At 40.2% G+C, this 20,158-nt stretch overlaps 1 long non-coding RNA gene and 1 pseudogene across 2 annotated transcripts in view; one reads left to right on the forward strand and one right to left on the reverse strand.

The window, feature by feature from the left end:
- Positions 1-20,158, forward strand: part of LOC309846291 (spermatogenesis-associated protein 31D1-like) — a 911,407-nt pseudogene that overhangs the window by 888,910 nt on the left and 2,339 nt on the right. The gene's annotated exons all lie outside the window — the stretch shown is intronic.
- On the reverse strand, positions 2,101-20,045 carry LOC309846397. The gene is made up of 3 exons (XR_014301913.1): positions 19,978-20,045; positions 10,801-10,926; positions 2,101-2,994 (listed from the first exon to the last, which is right to left on the reverse strand). It is a non-coding gene; the product is annotated as an uncharacterized lncRNA (long non-coding RNA).

Below are 20,158 nucleotides of genomic sequence, written 5' to 3' on the forward strand. Positions count from 1 at the left end.
AGCTGAAACATCACTTCCTTCAGGAAGTCTTCCCTCTCCGCCCCTATAAACTAGGATGAGGCTGCCTGCTCTCACCTGTGCGGCACCCTCTTTAACTGAACAGCGTCCTTACTGCCCTTGTACTTACTGAACTAGACGTATACCTGGAGCCCTGAGCCCTTCATCCGCTGCCTCCCTTCTGCTTTATGCAGTGCTGAAATGGCTGAGCAAATAATTAACTTTAAATGAGGCAGGCTTTGCAGAGCCATGTGTTTCTGCAAACACACAGAGGCACATATGCAGTAGTCACGGATGGTGTAATAAGAGGCAGCATATTTTAGTTGCCACAGGTCTGAGCTCTGCAGCCAGCCTGCCTGGGTATGAACCCAGCCTCATATCCCACTATGGGGGTAACAGTGAACGAGGGGCTTACCCTCTGTGTACCCCTGGTTTTCTTTGGTAAAATAGAGATAAAAGTACCATTTTCATAGGGTGTATATGAAGGGTTTGGAATAGTACCTGGCACTTGGATCACCCTCAATTAAAAACGATGTTTTGGGGGCACCACAGTGTCCCAGTTGGTTCAGCATCTGCTTTCAGCTCAGGTCATGGTCCCTGGGTCCTGGAATGAGAACCACACTGGGAGTGGGGAGGGTCCCTGCTCAGCAGGGAGTATGCTTCTCCCTCTTCCTCTACTCTTCTACTTCCTCTACTCCTCCCACTCATACTCTTTCTCTCTCAAATAAATAAATGAAAATTCCCTTCCTTTTTTAAAAGAGGTTTTGAAACACCATTGATTGCATTGGTTTTGGTCAGGACCTTAGGAGCCACCATGGATGAGTAGCAGAACTCAAATTTACCAGATTACCTGGGGGATGGGGCATTGTAGAAGATTCACTTTGACATAAGTTCATTGTCTACTTCCCATATATATTCTTGATATTTCGATGGCCATGAAGTTGGGTATCACATAGCATAGGATATTGTATTGATGGATTGAAAGAGGAGGAAATCATTGAGAGAAGTGAAGGTCTGAAAGTTAAAATTGGGAAATCGTGAAGGGATTCCTTTCAGGTGTAGGACCGCCATTTATTAAGGTCTAATTGGATCAAGTAGTTGAAAGGATGGAGAGAACACCAGAGCTCTGATTGAGAGTGTGAATGTAAATGACAGTAGACATGGTAGTGGGTAAGAGGGCTCTTGAACTAAATAAAAAGTAACCTTTATGTTTATACCATGACAGGTAGCCTGTTGAGAAGGATCTCCAGTGGGTATATCCAACCATCCACAAGAGGGGAATTAATTCCCAGGAAAGCATAAGCTTTCAAGTAAAAATTACATCTTTTCTTTCCAGATCTAGATATTAAAATATGTTTTCATAGCTGAAAATGGAAAACAGGCAAAAATGCTTCAACTCAAAATTACAGGGTCAAGTGGATTTTCAAATGCAAAATTCTACGAATAGTTAACCAATTTCCTTTATTTTTTTTCTGCATCTGTATCAGATTTGTGAATTCATATTTCTTATATTTTAGTAGAATAGGGGTTTAGTTGTAATGTCCTTTAACTTGTGACCTCTCAGGCTGGCAGTTCATGAGCCATATATCATAGCATTTGACATATACATTTGTAGGGTTTCTCTGTACCTTTGGATTTTGGCTTTCTGAAAAATTTTCCATGCAGGTTTTCTGGGACTCCCATTGCTGTGTAGCAGGGCAGAACATATGGGCTGGATAAAGATCCCTTCAGGGGGCATCTCATGAATAGTTCCAGTGTCATTTTAGGGGTTCTTTCATTCACCACAACTATTTTCTTTTCTTGATCAGTCATTCGAGAAACAGATGTTTTCCCTCTTAGATAAAATCCCCAAACTTGTCATGATCTCTAGGGCCCTCTGTGATCTGGCTCCTATCTGTTTGCTCACAATGTTTCTAGACACCAGGAATGGAGAGGGAATAAGGTAGACTCTCAAGCAGATTATATTCTGGTGGGTGTTGACAACAAATTTGTGAACAAATAAAGAAGATCCACATTCTGCTTCCTCCTCCCTTTCTCTACCTCAGAGTCTACATTTCGGCTTGGGGAACTCTGTTCTGAGACATGCCATACGCTCTCTCCCCCACCCTTTACTCAGGCTCTGCTTTCTGCCTGGAGCACCATGTGTCTGCTTGTGTCCATTTGCCGACCCAATTCCTGTCCACCCTGGGTGTCTCGGTTCCTCCCAGCAGGTTCCTCAGTCCCTGAAGTCTGAGCTAGAGCCTCTCCTCCATGATGTCTCCCTGTAGTGCCCATCATAACATTTCATCAGTGGTTGCAATGATCAGCTGACTTGTGTACTTGCCATACTAGATGATTTCTGCCTCCTGCAGCCCTTTAAACTTTACTGAGTGAAGTAAACTTTCTCTACCCTGCAGCATACTTCAGCAGGCTCATGACTCTTCTGAGTCCTCTGGGTCAGCTCTCAGCTTTCCTACACCACAGACTCCTCTGAAGCCCAGGATCCCCTCAGATTAATGTTTCTAATAAAGTAAACCAATGTTGTTGAAAGACTATTCTCAAGATATTTCCAAAATTTTGCAATAATGCAGTATTTGTATTGCTATATTGGCACAAGATCTGTTGATAGAGCTAATAAGCACCGTACTTATGATGTAGTCATGAATGTAAGCTGTATTTTGAGATGTCTACACCAATCTAGAGTAAATTATGAATAACCATGGTTTTGTTGGTCATAGAGTCACAGGTACCAGTGATATTACTACATTTTGTTGCATTTTATGTGAAATGAAATGCTAAATTTCAGTTAGAGTTTAGTTAGTGAAAATAAACATCTGCTTTTTGTCTCAAATTAGAAATATGGATTTCTACCCATAGTGGCAATGGGTCCATGACCCTGAGTAAGAACCTCTGGCCATGGGAGAGAAGGTATGCTCAGATGAGAATTCCCATAAAGTAATCAGAAGTCCAAGTTTGACTTAGTAGTGTTAGTCTTCTCTCTGCTCCAGCTCAGGCCTGCTCCATCCTGGAAAGTGGAAATGGGATAAGAGGCTTGGTTGCCCGGGTCTGTCCTGCATCCCTAATGTACTACTTCCTACTGATACACTCTCCAAGGCTCCAGGCAAGGAAAGCATGGTGCTTACACCTTGGATACTGTTTTAAGCATTAGCATTAGCAAGATAATAAGCATTAGCAAGATAAATATCACAGAAGAAAAGGGATGTATGCAGCCAGCCATTCTTGACCATCATGTGCACTGAAGTTTAAGGAAAAAATAGGACCCTTGAAGAAATGTGTTGGAGCCCACCTCCTGCCTCAAAACTACAGTTCTGAAACTAGCCTGATTTAATGATTCCTCTTATAGCCATGAATACTGCCTGAGGAAGTAAGGAAGGTATAAAGCCCTTAAACCTTCAAGAGCAAAAATAAAATAAGTTGATGACAAAACCTTCCCAGGGTGGCACATGGTGCATAAGATTGAGGATAAGATTGGGTTAAGAATCAGAAATATTAAAAAAAAAATTCAGAATTATTGAATGTTTTCTGGAGGAAGATAGCATTTAAATTTTCTTCTCTCTAAAATACCATTAAATCTAGAGTCATACAGATTTTCTTTTAGATAATTAGACCAACAAGAACAGAAGACAATTACAACAAAATTGTGAAGCTGCAAAGTAGAAGGAAAATTGGGAGCTGAATTAACAACATAAGGAAGCTGAATCCTAAACCAGGAATGGGAGAAGGCTGAGAATAATCTAGATTTACATTGCAAATTTCCCAAAAGGCTGAAGAACTAGGAAGCATGTGCCTCTGTAACTGGTGGGAGAAGGGAAGGTGAGGTAAAAGCAGTTTGAGAAGCAGTTCTATCTTTTCCTTATGTATTTTTCTCCCATGCTGTGCCACTACTATCCAGACCAAAGTCCAGAGACTTTGGAGTAAAACAGAGCTGCTAGATTAGGGGATGGATGCCAGACACAGTTGAGTTGTTGGTACTATTCAAAAAAATGAGGGAATTAAGTGATACTACATATTCTGGGTACTTGGTGCCGAAAGCCAATATTTCCCACTCAGCTTTCAGGACAGTGACAACCTTTATCTTCCCAAGACTGAATGGCTTTCCCCTGGAGTATGACCAGCCACAGGGGAAGACCTTAAAATACTGACCACAGACATCATTCCAGAAAATACAACCCTCCCCCATCACCCTACAGTAAAGTTCAAATTTGGCAAGTCACACCACACACTTTCCATTAGGATTTTAGCTCCTCTGAGCAACCCAAAGATCCCTGGATATTTGTGGCAAGGCTCTAGCTTGGAAAGTGGAGAACAAATAAGACAGAAAAACAGCAACTTAGGGGAGAGGAGTCAAGATGGCGGAGAAGTAGCAAGCTGAGACTGCTTCAGCTAGCCGGAGATCAGCTAGGTAGCTTATCTAAAGATTGCAAACACCTGAAAATCCATCGGCAGATCGAAGAGAAGAAGAACAGCAATTCTGGAAACAGAAAAACAACCACTTTCTGAAAGGTGTTTTCTTTTTTAAAAATTTTTTTTCTTTTCTTTTTTTTTTTTTCTTTTCTTTGTTCTTTTTTTTTCTTTCTTCCTTTTTGAACCTTTTTTTATCCCCTTTCTCCCCACTCACGATTTTGGATCTCTTCTAATTTGGTTAAAGCATATTTTCCTGGGGTTGTTGCCACCCTTTTAGTATTTTACTTGCCCCTTCATTTACTCTTATCTGGACAAAATGACAAGACGTAAAAATTCAACACAAAAAAAAGAACAAGAGGCAGTACCGAAGGCTAGGGACCTAATCAATACAGACATCGGTAATATGTCAGATCTAGAGTTCAGAATGACAATTCTCAAGGTTCTAGCCGGGCTCGAAAAAGGCATGGAAGATATTAGAGAAAACCTCTCGAGAGATATAAAAGCCCTTTCTGGAGAAATAAAAGAACTAAAATCTAACCAAGTTGAAATCAAAAAAGCTATTAATGAGGTGCAATCAAAAATGGAGGCTCTAACTGCTAGGATAAATGAGGCAGAAGAAAGAATTAGTGATATAGAAGACCAAATGACAGAGAATAAAGAAGCTGAGCAAAAGAGGGACAAACAGCTACTGGACCACGAAGGGAGAATTCGAGAATTAAGTGACACCATAAGACGAAACAACATTAGAATAATTGGGGTTCCAGAAGAAGAAGAAAGAGAGAGAGGAGCAGAAGGTATACTGGAGAGAATTATTGGGGAGAACTTCCCCAATATGGCAAAGGGAACGAGCATCAAAATTCAGGAGGTTCAGAGAACGCCCCTCAAAATCAATAAGAATAGGCCCACACCCCGTCACCTAATAGTAAAATTTACAAGTCTCAGTGACAAAGAGAAAATCCTGAAAGCAGCCCGGGAAAAGAAGTCTGTAACATACAATGGTAAAAATATTAGATTGGCAGCTGACTTATCCACAGAGACCTGGCAGGCCAGAAAGAGCTGGCATGATATTTTTAGAGCACTAAACGAGAAAAACATGCAGCCCAGAATACTATATCCAGCTAGGCTATCATTGAAAATAGAAGGAGAGATTAAAAGCTTCCAGGACAAACAACAACTGAAAGAATTTGCAAACACCAAACCAGCTCTACAGGAAATCTTGAAAGGGGTCCTCTAAGCAAAGAGAGAGCCTACAAGTGGTAGATCAGAAAGGAACAGAGACCATATACAGTAATAGCCACCTTACAGGCAATACAATGGCACTAAATTCATATCTCTCAATAGTTACCCTGAATGTGAATGGGCTAAATGCCCCTGTCAAAAGACACAGGGTATCAGAATGGATAAAAAAACAAAACCCATCTATATGTTGCCTCCAAGAAACTCATTTTAAGCCCGAAGACACCTCCAGATTTAAAGTGAGGGGGTGGAAAAGAATTTACCATGCTAATGGACATCAGAAGAAAGCAGGAGTGGCAATCCTTATATCCTCAATTAGATTTTAAGCCAAAGACTATAATAAGAGATGAGGAAGGACACTATATCATACTCAAAGGGTCTGTCCAACAAGAAGATTTAACAATTTTAAATATCTATGCCCCCAACGTGGGAGCAGCCAACTATATAAACCAATTAATAACAAAATCAAAGAAACACATCAACAACAATACAATAATAGTAGGGGACTTTAACACTCCCCTCACTGAAATGGACAGGTCATCCAAGCAAAAGATCAGCAAGGAAATAAAGGCCTTAAACGACACACTGGACCAGATGGACATCACAGATATATTCAGAACATTCCATCCCAAAGCAACAGAATACACATTCTTCTCTAGTGCACATGGAACATTCTCCAGAATAGATCACATCCTCGGTCCTAAATCAGGACTCAACCGGTATCAAAAGATTGGGATCATTCCCTGCATATTTTCAGACCACAATGCTCTAAAGCTAGAACTCAACCACAAAAGGAAGTTTGGAAAGAACCCAAATACATGGAGACTAAACAGTATCCTTCTAAAGAATAAATGGGTCAACCGGGAAATTAAAGAAGAATTGAAAAAAATCATGGAAACAAATGATAATGAAAATACAACGGTTCAAAATCTGTGGGACACAATAAAGGCAGTCCTGAGAGGAAAATATATAGCGGTACAAGCCTTTCTCAAGAAACAAGAAAGGTCTCAGGTACACAACCTAACCCTACACCTAAAGGAGCTGGAGAAAGAACAAGAAAGAAACCCTAAGCCCAGCAGGAGAAGAGAAATCATAAAGATCAGAGCAGAAATCAATGAAATAGAAACCAAAAAAACAATAGAAAAAATCAACGAAACTAGGAGCTGGTTCTTTGAAAGAATTAATAAAATTGATAAACCCCTGGCCCGACTTATCAAAAAGAAAAGAGAAAGGACCCAAATAAATAAAATCATGAATGAAAGAGGAGAGATCACAACTAACACCAAAGAAATACAAACTATTATAAGAACATACTATGAGCAACTCTACAGCAATAAATTTGACAATCTGGAAGAAATGGATGCATTCCTAGAAACATATAAACTACCACAACTGAACCAGGAAGAAATAGAAAGCCTGAACAGACCCATAACCAGTAAGGAGATTGAAACAGTCATTAAAAATCTCCAAACAAACAAAAGCCCAGGGCCAGATGGCTTCCCGGGGGAATTCTACCAAACATTTAAAGAAGAACTAATTCCTATTCTCCTGAAACTGTTCCAAAAAATAGAAATGGAAGGAAAACTTCCAAACTCATTTTATGAGGCCAGCATCACCTTGATCCCAAAACCAGACAAGGATCCCACCAAAAAAGAGAGCTATAGACCAATATCCTTGATGAACACAGATGCGAAAATACTCAACAAAATACTAGCCAATAGGATTCAACAGTACATTAAAAAGATTATTCACCACGACCAAGTGGGATTTATTCCAGGGCTGCAAGGTTGGTTCAACATCCGCAAATCAGTCAATGTGATACAACACATCAATAAAAGAAAGAACAAGAACCATATGATACTCTCAATAGATGCTGAAAAAGCATTTGACAAAGTACAGCATCCCTTCCTGATCAAAACTCTTCAAAGTGTAGGGATAGAGGGCACATACCTCAATATCATCAAAGCCATCTATGAAAAACCCACCGCAAATATCATTCTCAATGGAGAAAAACTGAAAGCTTTTCCGCTAAGGTCAGGAACAAGGCAGGGATGTCCATTATCACCACTGCTATTCAACATAGTACTAGAGGTCCTAGCCTCAGCAATCAGACAAGAAAAGGAAATTAAAGGCATCCAAATTGGCAAAGAAGAAGTCAAATTATCACTCTTCGCAGATGATATGATACTATATGTGGAAAACCCAAAAGACTCCACTCCAAAACTGCTAGAACTTATACAGGAATTCAGTAAAGTGTCAGGATATAAAATCAATGCACAGAAATCAGTTGCATTTCTCTACACCAACAGCAAGACAGAAGAAAGAGATATTAAGGAGTCAATCCCATTTACAATTGCATCCAAAACCATAAGATACCTAGGAATAAACCTAACCAAAGAGACACAGAATCTATACTCAGAAAACTATAAAGTACTCATGAAAGAAATTGAGGAAGACACAAAGAAATGGAAAAATGTTCCATGCTCCTGGATTGGAAGAATAAATATTGTGAAAATGTCTATGCTACCTAAAGCAATCTACACATTTAATGCAATTCCTATCAAAGTACCATCCATCTTTTTCAAAGAAATGGAACAAATAATGCTAAAATTTATATGGAACCAGAAAAGACCTCGAATAGCCAAAGCAGTATTGAAAAAGAAAGCCAACGTTGGTGGCATCACAATTCCGGACTTCAAGCTCTATTACAAAGCTGTCATCATCAAGACAGCATGGTACTGGCACAAAAACAGACACATAGATCAATGGAACAGAATAGAGAGCCCAGAAATAGACCCTCAAATCTATGGTCAACTCATCTTCGACAAAGCAGGAAAGAATGTCCAATGGAAAAAAGACAGCCTCTTCAATAAATGGTGCTGGGAAAATTGGACAGCCACATTCAGAAAAATGAAATTGGACCATTTCCTTACACCACACACAAAAATAGACTCAAAATGGATGAAGGACCTCAATGTGCGAAAGGAATCCATCAAAATCCTTGAGGAGAACACGGGCAGCAACCTCTTCGACCTCTGCCGCAGCAACATCTTCCTAGGAACAACGCAAAAGGCAAGGGAAGCAAGGGAAAAAATGAACTATTGCGATTTCATCAAGATCAAAAGCTTTTGCACAGCAAAGGAAACAGTTAACAAAATCAAAAGACAACTGACAGAATGGGAGAAGATATTTGCAAACGACATATCAGATAAAGGACTAGTGTCCAGAATCTATAAAGAACTTAGCAAACTCAACACCCAAAGAACAAATAATCCAATCAAGAAATGGGCAGAGGACATGAACAGACATTTCTGCAAAGAAGACATCCAGATGGCCAACAGACACATGAAAAAGTGCTCCATATCACTCGGCATCAGGGAAATACAAATAAAAACCACAATGAGATATCACCTCACACCAGTCAGAATGGCTAAAATCAACAAGTCAGGAAATGACAGATGCTGGCGAGGATGTGGAGAAAGGGGAACCCTCCTACACTGTTGGTGGGAATGCAAGCTGGTGCAGCCACTCTGGAAAACAGCATGGAGGTTCCTCAGAATGTTGAAAATAGAACTGCCCTATGACCCAGCAATTGCACTATTGGGTATTTACCCTAAAGATACAAATGTAGTGATCCAAAGGGGCACATGCACCCGAATGTTTATAGCAGCAATGTCCACAATAGCCAAACTATGGAAAGAACCTAGATGTCCATCAACAGATGAATGGATCAAGAAGATGTGGTATATATACACAATGGAATACTATGCAGCCATCAAAAGAAATGAAATCTTGCCATTTGCGACAACATGGATGGAACTAGAGCGAATCATGCTTAGCGAAATAAGTCAAGCAGAGAAAGACAACTATCATATGATCTCCCTGATATGAGGAAGTGGTGATGCAACATGGAGGCTTAAGTGGGTAGGAGAAGAATAAATGAAACAAGATGGGATTGGGAGGGAGACAAACCATAAGTGACTCTTAATCTCACAAAACAAACTGAGGGTTGCTGGGGGGAGGGGGTTTGGGAGAAGGGGGTGGGATTATGGACATTGGGGAGGGTATGTGCTTTGGTGAGTGCTGTGAAGTGTGTAAACCTGGTGATTCACAGACCTGTACCCCTGGGGATAAAAATATATGTTTATAAAAAATAAAAATTTAATAAAAAAAAAAAAAGAAAGAAAAATAGCAACTTAGGGAAATGGAGCCCATGCAGAAAAAGAGAAAAAAAATCATGAATATATTTAGAGAGATAGACAAAACTATTTGCAGCCATGAAACAAGAATAAGTTACTATCAATAAGGAACATTTCAAGAACAAAAGTAAGCTCTTCAAAATTGAAAGCATGGGAGCAGAAGTATAAAAAAAAGTATGTTATAGGGTTTGGAAGATAAATTTGAGGAGTGATTCAGAAAGAAACACACAGAAACCAGGAGTGAAAGAAGTCCAATGTCCAAAAACAGCTGTTCCACAAGGAGACATCAGAGAAAACAAGTTGACATGGTCAAAAATTCAAGACAAATTTCCAGAACTGAAAGGCATGACTTACTAGATTGGAAAAGCCTATCTAAAGCCCAGAAGAATGGATGGACATAAAGCATGCTGTCATTAGGGTTCTTTGCCCAGTGAAAAAATTTTCCATGTTTGCAGAGAGGAAAAAAAAAAAAATAGGAAATAGGAATTAGAATGGTTATGCATTTTTCAACAAAAATACCAGAAGCAAAATGACAATGTAGCAATACCTATAAGTTTCCAATGGAAAATTACTTCCAAACTGTAATTCTATACCTAGCTAAACTAGGTCAGTAATAATGACATTTTCAGGACATTCAAGGTCTCAAAAACCTTCTCACCTATACACTATATACCTTTTCAAAGATGCTTTAGGAGAATTTGCTCCAACCAAGGAAAAGTATGTGACACAGAATACAAGAATTAAGACATTCCGCATAGGATGGTATAAAGTCCAATACCCAGAGAGACAGTGAAGGAAGATCCCTGTCTGAGAGACGTCACCAGTAGTAGAGGATATTGGTCCCAATTGGAACAGTGTGACTTAAGAGAGCTGTCACCACAGAGGCTGTAATGGCAGATAAATCATCTTTTTATCTGAGGACAGAATGGCAGGGTAAATCTGGCCCTGATCCTGATCTGTGTACTCCTGTCCTTGTCTTATGCTGATGAAGTTCCTGCTTGCTGCTTCATTCCCTGCTTCACAGCTGCCCATTCCATAGGAGTGTTCTGTATTTTTCCTCTCTTGGGAGATGATGGGAAGCCATAGGTAGCTAGGCGAGAAAAAAAGGGAGGAGGGAGAGAGAGAGCGAGAGCGAGTGAGCGAGCGCACGAGCTGTACACCTTCCCTGTGTATATTTGCTGTAGACATCCGGTACCCACATCACACTATATCCTCTCAGAATGCCAATGTTTGGTCAACCCTCTTTCCAGAAACCAACTCATTAAATTTTCAAATGATATGCCTAGAAGGTGGGAGGGATGGAGGTAAGAAGGATGGAAGGAGAGAGAAAAAGAGGAAAGAAGAATGTTACTGTAACACAATTTTAAACATTGAACATTGAACGTTAAATATTACACTTTGAACACAATTTTAAAACATTCTCTAATATAAATATTTGAATTTCATTAAAAAGTTTTCAGTTACTTATTTATATTTTTATAACTACAGACAAAAGGGTCTTAACAATACTATTTTAAATTTCTTGATTAAATCCTATGCTGGATAATTCAGACAATCAGAAGCAGTGTTAGACATTTGTCTTTTCCTTTCCTACCAGCATCTGAACACCCTTCTTCTTTACCAGGAATCCCATACCATGTGAATGTTAGTGAGAAACAAAACCCCATGGATCCTGAGAGAAGCTGAAAGGAACAAATGTTCCCTCTCCCCATCACCTAAAACCCAGGGTTTTAGACTTCTCCCTGTCTTCCCACCCAGCCCTGTGCTCTAAAGGAGTGACCTAGACCTGAGTGTGGTTAAGAAACTCCTCCCACCACAGTAATGGATCCCAGACCCTCTAGGGCATGGCCTTGGCCACAGTAGCCAGGGCCTAGCTACCCTTGGTTTCTGCTTATCATCTATAATCTCCACTGAGTTCTTGAGCCTTTTTATTGATTCTGTGTTACCCATGACCTTTGGATAAGATCATTTCTGCTAAGTTTCAAAAATTAAAAAGAATATAAAATGCAATTAATTCATCAGTCTTTCTAGTGTGCTTACATGTGGCATCTCTAAATTTTGATCTCAAACTCGGAAATAGTTTGTTGTATACATATATTATGTCTTGTGTTCCTACTCCACCTGACAAATTACCACCAACTTTATGACTGAAAAAAACACTGATTTATTCTTATAGTTCTATAGGCCCTAAATATAAAAATAGGTGTCAGGGACTAAAATCAAGCTGTCAGTAGGATGTCATTCCTTCTAGTAGCTCTAGGGGATAATCCACTCATTGTCTTTTCCAGCTTTGCCAATAAGGTGACATATTTACAGGGTCTGGGGTTCAGTGCTTTAGTGGACGGAATTCTATCTACTGCAACATCCACAGTAATTTTATATCATTATCTTTTTCTTTTCACAGTTTGCAAGTATCAGGTGACTTAAAAAAAAAAAAGGAATGCTTGACTCCTGATAATTTGCCTTTTAATCTTTTAATTTGGAAAACGTAAATAAATAAGTACACAACCCAAATTTTCACTTTAAAAAATATATATATGTGGGTGATTTAAAAATTTCCAAAATGCTCTCTGAAAATAAGAGCATTTATCACTTTAAACATTACGTTTATGTAAATGGGCACAACTTGACATAGAGTTGGCCAATTAAACATTTATATAGCACTGCTTAGGGGGAGTACTCTCTCAAAGTCTGGGCAGAAAGGGAAAAAAAAAAAAGGTATATTCCCTCTTCCTGAAGAATGTATCATTTAGTTGACAAGATCACAAAAGAGGCCATCCCCTCAGTACTGAAGAAAGTAGAGCCATTGGAAATTCCAGCTGTGTAGCAACGGAGAATGCGCATTCCCACAGGTTTCTGCATCAGCTACTGAGCTGATGTGTACTCTCTTACCATTTTAGAGGCTATTCAAATGGCTGTAAACAGATACAGCCCTTTGAGGAGTTTAAAACTCCCAAGATTGTAGACTTGATGGAATTTCAGTGGAAGCACTGAGCAAGTACAAGATCAATTACTAAAAACATATATCATAGCATGACCTTGTGAAGATGGTCTATCCTAAGGGGTGTGAGATATTTACCAGAGCATACCAATAGAGCATAAACCAGACCTGTGGTCTGCTCAGATATGGGCAAGTCACAGAGAGGATGTATATTTCTTATTGTAGATAGGAAAATTTGTATTTCCCAAGTGTTTTCTTGCATCCTACAAGCTTTGTACATGTTTTCTCATGTTATCCTTGGCAGTAACTCCTATTTTAGCAGATGAGGAAATGGGTGTAACTAAGCCCAGTGACTTAGCTAAATGGATCTAGGGCCTAAGTGGCAGAGTTGAGCTTTTAACCCAGGTCAGTTTGAGTCTTTCCAAGATAGCGCCCTATCTCAGACATTGTACATATCAAATGTCACCCAAATTTATTGAGTTTAAATGGTCTTGGAGAAGAAAATATCTCACTTAAAAAAAAAAAAGGCACAGGAATAGGAAACATCTTTTCTTTCTATTTTCTTGACTCACTGAGCCTGGAAGGAACAGATCACATTGTACTGGGGCTACTGTTCTGATTCAAATTCAAGAAGCCACCTGAATGCCTTTTTCCCTGAGGCAGGCCAGGACATTTAAAGTCTTGTTTTAGAATGAGGATGGTTTGTATAAGGTTTTTCTCCCTCAGTGTTGAGTATTGGAAGCCTTCAAATTCCTGTTAGGACTGGTTCTTGATTTCCCAACTAGATAGTGACCAGAAGAAACACTATCCTCTCTGTGGACCCATTCCATTGAGTGGATGTCCAGGATAGAATTAATGCCAGTGCTGAGAAGGATTTTAGAGCTTATCCATGCTAAGCGCCTCTGTAACCAAACCAACGTGATTTCACTCCTTGGTGAGTAAGAAACTGTGCCAGGTTGAGTTGTTTGTTACACAAAGATTCTATTTGCAGCAAATAAGGAGATCACGGAGAATGAGAATGATTTCCAAATCTGTGATTCCCTGAGCAAGGGTGGATGGATTCCTTTTATTTAGGGTTAGGATGAATATTTAGATAGAGCAGCCTTGTCATCATATGGAGAGGCAGGCATAAGGTCATGCGTGCAACTTAAGGAAACATTCCTGCACACATAGTATGTTACGAAAATGCGGCTTGTACTCCTCCTTGGGCAGAGATTTTAGCATTACAATGAGGTAAAGGTAGTTGTTGGTCGTTCTAGAGGTCACTCCATGGTCTACCTGCACAGGCATGAGTCAGAGGTTAAGCTCAGACTGGTCTGAGTGGTCTGGACCCGCTGGAGGTTCTGTCCTGGCTGTTGCCTTCTCTCCAGGGGCAGCGTCACTTTATGTCTGCCTAAGAGATACACTAGAGAGATGAGCTTAAGGAAAAATGTGGGACCAAGGTCAATGAGTACTAGCAGGTTGGCAGTGAAGTTCGTGTGTTGGATCCAGCTGGCGACACTTTGTTTTTAATTGGTGAGGTAACTGGTGTTCAGGGATAGCCTGTGGTTATCTGTGTGGATTCAGAGCAGGACACAGAGTCCAGGTCTCCTCTCTTCAGGCCAACAGTTCAAGATTCCTCACTTCCCCCTGCTTTTTAGGAACGGGAACTGAGAAATTCTTTCTTCATGTCTTCTCTCTTTCCTCCATCCCTTCTTTCCTTCCCTTCTCTCTTCTTTTCTTTTCTTCTTCTTTTTGTTGGGTGCAGAGATCAGGGTGTGAGGGTGTGGGGCTCTGCTTCAAGGCAAAGAGGAGAGAAGAACTGGAGGCATATGGTCTGGTTATTAGTGACTCCCCTGTTAGGCACAGTAGTAAAATTCTTTCCCTCAAAAACAAACAAGTAAATAGGACCCTAACCTACCGTACTCTGGGTATTTAAGGCAAAGTACTCACCATCAGGTAATTTTTTAATAGTAAGCCATGTAATGGCAAAGACTTAGGAAATAAACTACTGATCTTGGGGGAAAGGACTGTGTGTGTGAACCTGTTCTATGAAGGAGTACAAATCACGTAGTGACTCATCAGAAAACCTACTCCATGTGGCTTTTTCCCCACTGACATGATACCTCAAGTCTTAAGAAAAATCCAGATTTTCCCTGCTTTTTTCCTTCCATTCCTTTTTAATTTCCTTTCTACTCTTCTTTTTTCTATGAAATATGGGCTTAGTTATTTTTTCTCGTTAAGTCACTGTTGTGGGTTAAATTTTATCCCCCTAAAATATATGTTAAAATCCTAAGCTTTGGTACCAGTGAATATGACCTTACTTGGAAATAGAATCTCTGCAGGGGTACTCAGATAAAAATGACATCATGCTTGGTGAGGCTGGTCCCTAATCCAATGTGCCTGGTGTCCTTAGAAGAATAGAAAGAGACACACAAGAAAAATGTAGTGTGATGATGCAGTCTGAGATTAGAGAGATGTGTCAACAAGCCAAGGAACACCAAACATTTCCAGCAACACCAGAAGCTAAGAAGAAAGTACAGGACAAATTCTCCCCTAGAAACTTTAGAGAAAACATGTTCCTACCAACACCTTGATTTTGGACTTCTGGTCTCCAGAACTGTAAGAGAATAATTTTATATAAGAGAATAAATTTATATTGTTTTAAGCCACCTAGTTTGTGGCAATTTATTACAGTTGCCCTAGGAAAATAATATAGTCACCAATCATTTCTAGAATTCCTGCTATAGCCAGCAGCATTGAGTGGGGTATGTGATGGGGAGGAGAGAAAGAAACAGGTGAATAGGATACAATTTTTTAGCCTCTAGGAACTCACAGTCTAGCAGCGAAGTTAGGAAGCTTTGTCATGGCCCCATCCCACCCACAGGGATATCCACTTTTCAGAAGACGCCATCAAGGACAGGTGATACCTATGGTGACATCTTTGTGTTACACTTTCAATGCAGGGGATTGATCCCAGGGAAAACTGTGAGGAGAGGAAATGTGAGTAAGTCTTTAGAATCAAGCAGTCATTTCAATGGCGTCAGAGAGCTGAACGCCAAAATTTTAAATTATTAAAAGAATGATGGTGATATTGAGTGTTCTGTTTTGGGTTATTTTGGGGTCCATGGCCAAGATGAATAAAACTGAATAAATCAAACAGAAGAAGGTAGGAAAGTTCTCTCTGAAATACTTCTAGTCAGGATTCAAGAGGAAAATATGGTGCGGAGATTATTGGCTCTCAAGGACCTGAATATACATACTCTTTGACGTGAAAGTTTGTTTCCCTTTTACAAATCTGTCCACACTCATGCAGAATGCCTACCATTGCGATGATATCTGCTGTAGCAAAGTTTGGAATGGGAACTAAATACACATTTTAAAAATGGGGAAATAAATTATGGAGTGCCTGTACAATGGAATATTACGTAGCCTTCTAGAAGAATGACCCAGCTCTGCATATACAAGCTATGAACCATTTCTAATACATCTTTAAGTGAAAAGGAAAGAGACTGATACACATAATATGTTATGGTTTGTGATATAAAGGTTATAGGTACAGGATACCTGTGGAAATATCCAGAAGAAAATCAGCAGAGGAAAATTGGGGAAATACCTTCATTGATCCTATTCAAGTATTTATTGAACATCTCCCTCAGACAGGGCATACTAATTGACCTCAGGAAAGTCACCTTTGCCCAAGGCCTGAGAGGGGAAGGCACACACGTACATGGGGCAGGAAAGGGAAATTCCTGGTGGGGTGACTGAAGAATGGGCTGGCTTAGCCCAGGGGTTAAACCATTAGGGGTAAAAACCATTAGGTGCCCGGACACTGATAAGGCTTTCATGAGTGGAGGAACCATGTTGAACAACCTCACAGAAAAAAGGAGCAGGTTTCTTGAGTTGCCTGCCCTATAGAAAGTGTTCTTTATTGAGTTAGTTTAATAGTATAATGCAGACTCTGAGGACAGACCAACTACCTGGGTTTGTTTTCAGGCTCTCCCTGTAACTTTGCTTTACTTCTCAGGACCTCACTGTCTTCATTTGTAAAATGGGGATGTGAGAGTCCGCACCATGTAGGCTTGTTTGAGGACTAAATGAGTAAAGTGCTAAAATAGTATAGAAAGCATAAGTACTTGAAAATGGAAACAGGTATCACCTGTCCTTGATGGCGTCTTCCAATGAGTGGAATTATTAATTATTAATTATTAATTCACCTAAAAATTTGAATTTTGTACTTGTAGGGCTAATAAGCTTTTGAGCTGCAAAATACATTTTCTCCCCTTTTGTGGCTTTTCTCTGTTGTCCTTTTGACATCACTTTTTGATCTCGGGCAGATGATGTAAATGACAACAGCCATGTGATCGGTCGTCCCCAGAATTAGAACATAGATGTGTCTCTTAAATTCTAAGAGGTGCCATCATTATTGGCTTAAAATGTCACAAAGGGGTTGCAGCTGAAAATTCGTGAGCTCTTGAATGATTTGTCTCAGTTTCTGCCCGTCTCATATGGAAAGTATCATTGAGGGGCACCTGGGCGGCTCAGTCAGTTTAATGTCTGACTTCAGCTCACCTCATGATCCTGGGGTCCTGAGATGGAGCCCCAAGTTGGGCTCCCTGCTCAGCAAGGAGTCTGTTTCTCCCTCTCCCTCTGCCCCTCCCCTTGCTCTCTCTCGCTCTCTCAAGCTAATAATAAAATATTTTTAAAAAAAGACAGTGTCATTGATAATGTTGACTAAATCATTATCTTTCCCCAAACCTGCCTAAATGATCTTTTCCATTAACCTGTGTGTTCCTTGTATTAATCAGTTGAAAATAATTTTCTCATGTAATATAGGTCCTTCGTGGTTATTCCACATTGTTTTGTATTGTACATAAGTTGACATTGCCTGAGGAGAAAGAATTTCCAGTTTGTCTTCAAAATCGTAACAATTAAGAATATTCCCGTCAAACTCTCATTTGCTGAATTTAGGCTGTCACCCTCAGCATAAATTCAGCAAATGAATTCTTTCCATCCCCTCAGTACACCTCTTGGCTTCTGAGTCAAGCCTGAATAAGTTCTGAATACATTTTATTTTTGCAATTGAATTGTAGTTTCGACCATATGGACCTATTCAGACTCTGTAACAATCCACTTCCGAATGACTTTCTGTCAATTCAGTTCAAGGTGCAAATCGAATGTAACCGTTGTGCTGAAAATAACTGGAAAGAAAAGCATTTCCCAAGTGCAAGTTGCATATATGACTTAAAGGGGCTCCCTCTTCAAGGCAATAATTTTTCACTGAAAGCACGCAGGAGTCATGCTTCTCCCCTGCCGCCACCCAATAATGTATTTTGTTTCAGTTCCTTGAGCCAGCAGAGTGCAGTGGAGAAAGATCCCCTTTTCACAGCGGCCACAGGCCTTTCTGAATAGCAATGCGTCAGTTCTTCAGCGCAACCTCTAGGTGGCAGTGCAGCCCAAGACAATGTGCCTGGTCCCCTGCCTCCTCCCCTCCCCATTGCTCTGGGTTGGCAGCACAGTTTGGATTGGCATGCAGGGAAAATAATCATTAAAAATAAACGCAATCAAAAGAAGTAGGTTATTATAGTGGCACACTGGAACTGCTTTAGTTAGAAGTCTGTCGGCCCCCCGTTAGAAATGTCGTTTGGGAAGAGTGTACCACTGGCTGTGAAAATTTACTAGAGGTTAAAAGTGACATTCTCTAGGTCTCAAACTTGTGGTCTATTTAATCCTAACCTAAGAAGTCTGATTTCAGAGGGTCGAGTGGCTTTGAAGTAGCACAAAAAGACACACAGATGGATTTGTTTTTCTTAAAGGCAATTCACAACTGTTTTTGTAGCCTTGATATGCACTATGACCCCATGACATAATGTGGTTTTGTTGGCCAAATGAGGGTGTATGTCCTTAGTAGGATCTTAAGATTAAATTCTGAAAAATACTGACGTGTGAGGAGGGAAAATATTAGAAAGTGCAGTTTAGTTACACATTTCGGTTGGTTTCGTAACAACCCCTCCTCCCACTTTAGCTGAGGTCAATCCTTTCTCCGACTCCTTTTGACACCGTGGTTTCTTCCACTTTAAAATGTGGTATCATGCTCCGTGAACATTATCATCCTGAGTGCGTCAGGATGTTTGGGTTACGGTATGGTAACAAGCAGCTCCCCAGTCTGAGTGATGTACTACCACCAAAATGAATTCCCAGCTTGTACAGTGGTATAACTTGGGTGACACATTATCCCGGAAATTCTACCATCTTGTACCTGCACCAGGGGAATATGTGCCCTTAGGCTTTCTTTTCTATACTCTGTTCTGGAATGTTCACATCACTTCTGCCCCATTCATCGCTTACAACTAGTTTTGTGGATACACTCAACAGCAAGGGAGTGGGGAAAGTACTAGGACAGCATCTCAGCCTCCAGCCTATGTCCCTTTCAGCTCTGTATTTTCCGATTGTGGAATTCTGTTGGGATGTTATCTTATTTATATTTTAGTGCCCTCAACCGTCCATACCAAGTGCATATTCATTCCTCAAAAACTAAATTGGATTGAATATCTTGATGACCTCCCAACTCCTCATCAAGGTAAATAAGACTATGGAATCTTTTCTGAGAACCCTATTCTCCTTTTCTAGGCAAAATCAGTTGCTGCTTCTCTGTGCTTTTGTGGCACTTTGTTCATGCTGATGGTTTTGCATTTGCCACAGTCCATTTTGTTGCTATTCTATCTATTCCGATAGAATACAGTCTCCTTTTTCTTTTTAAGGTTTTTTATTTATTTAAAAATAAAAGAGTGATCGAGAGAGAGACAGAGACAGAGAGAGAGAGAGCATGAGCAGGGTGGGGAGGAGGAGCAGAGGGAGAGGGAGAAGCAGGCTACCCGCTGAGCAGGGCACCGCCAGATGTGGGGTTTGATCCCTGGACTCTCGGATCATGACCTGAGCTGAAGGCAGGCAATCAACCACTGAGCCACCCAGGCACCCCTAGAATATAAACTCCTTGACATAGGCACTCATTTTTGTTTTTTTTTTTTAAGATTTATTTATTTATTTGTCTGTATATGTGTGTGTGTCTTAGAGAGAAAGAGAGCGAGCACAAGTGGGAGGGACAGAGAGAAAAGGACAGAGAATCTCAACTAATTCCACACGGAACATGGAGCTGGACGTGGGGCTTGATCTGAAGACCCTGAGATCATGACCCAAACTGAAACCGAGTCGGACACTTACCCAACTGTGCAACCCAGATACTCCCGCAGACACTCATTTTTATCCAAATTTGTATTGCTGATGTCTGAAAAGACACACACACACACACACACACACACACACACACACACAAAAGGATAAAAAGTTAATCTATGAAAAAGCATGATAAAAATAATATTTTTGAGCTCTATGTATTCAAGAT

The sequence above is a fragment of the Mustela nivalis genome (genome assembly GCF_964662115.1).
Source record: "Mustela nivalis genome assembly, chromosome: 13".
Taxonomy (NCBI): domain Eukaryota; kingdom Metazoa; phylum Chordata; class Mammalia; order Carnivora; family Mustelidae; genus Mustela; species Mustela nivalis.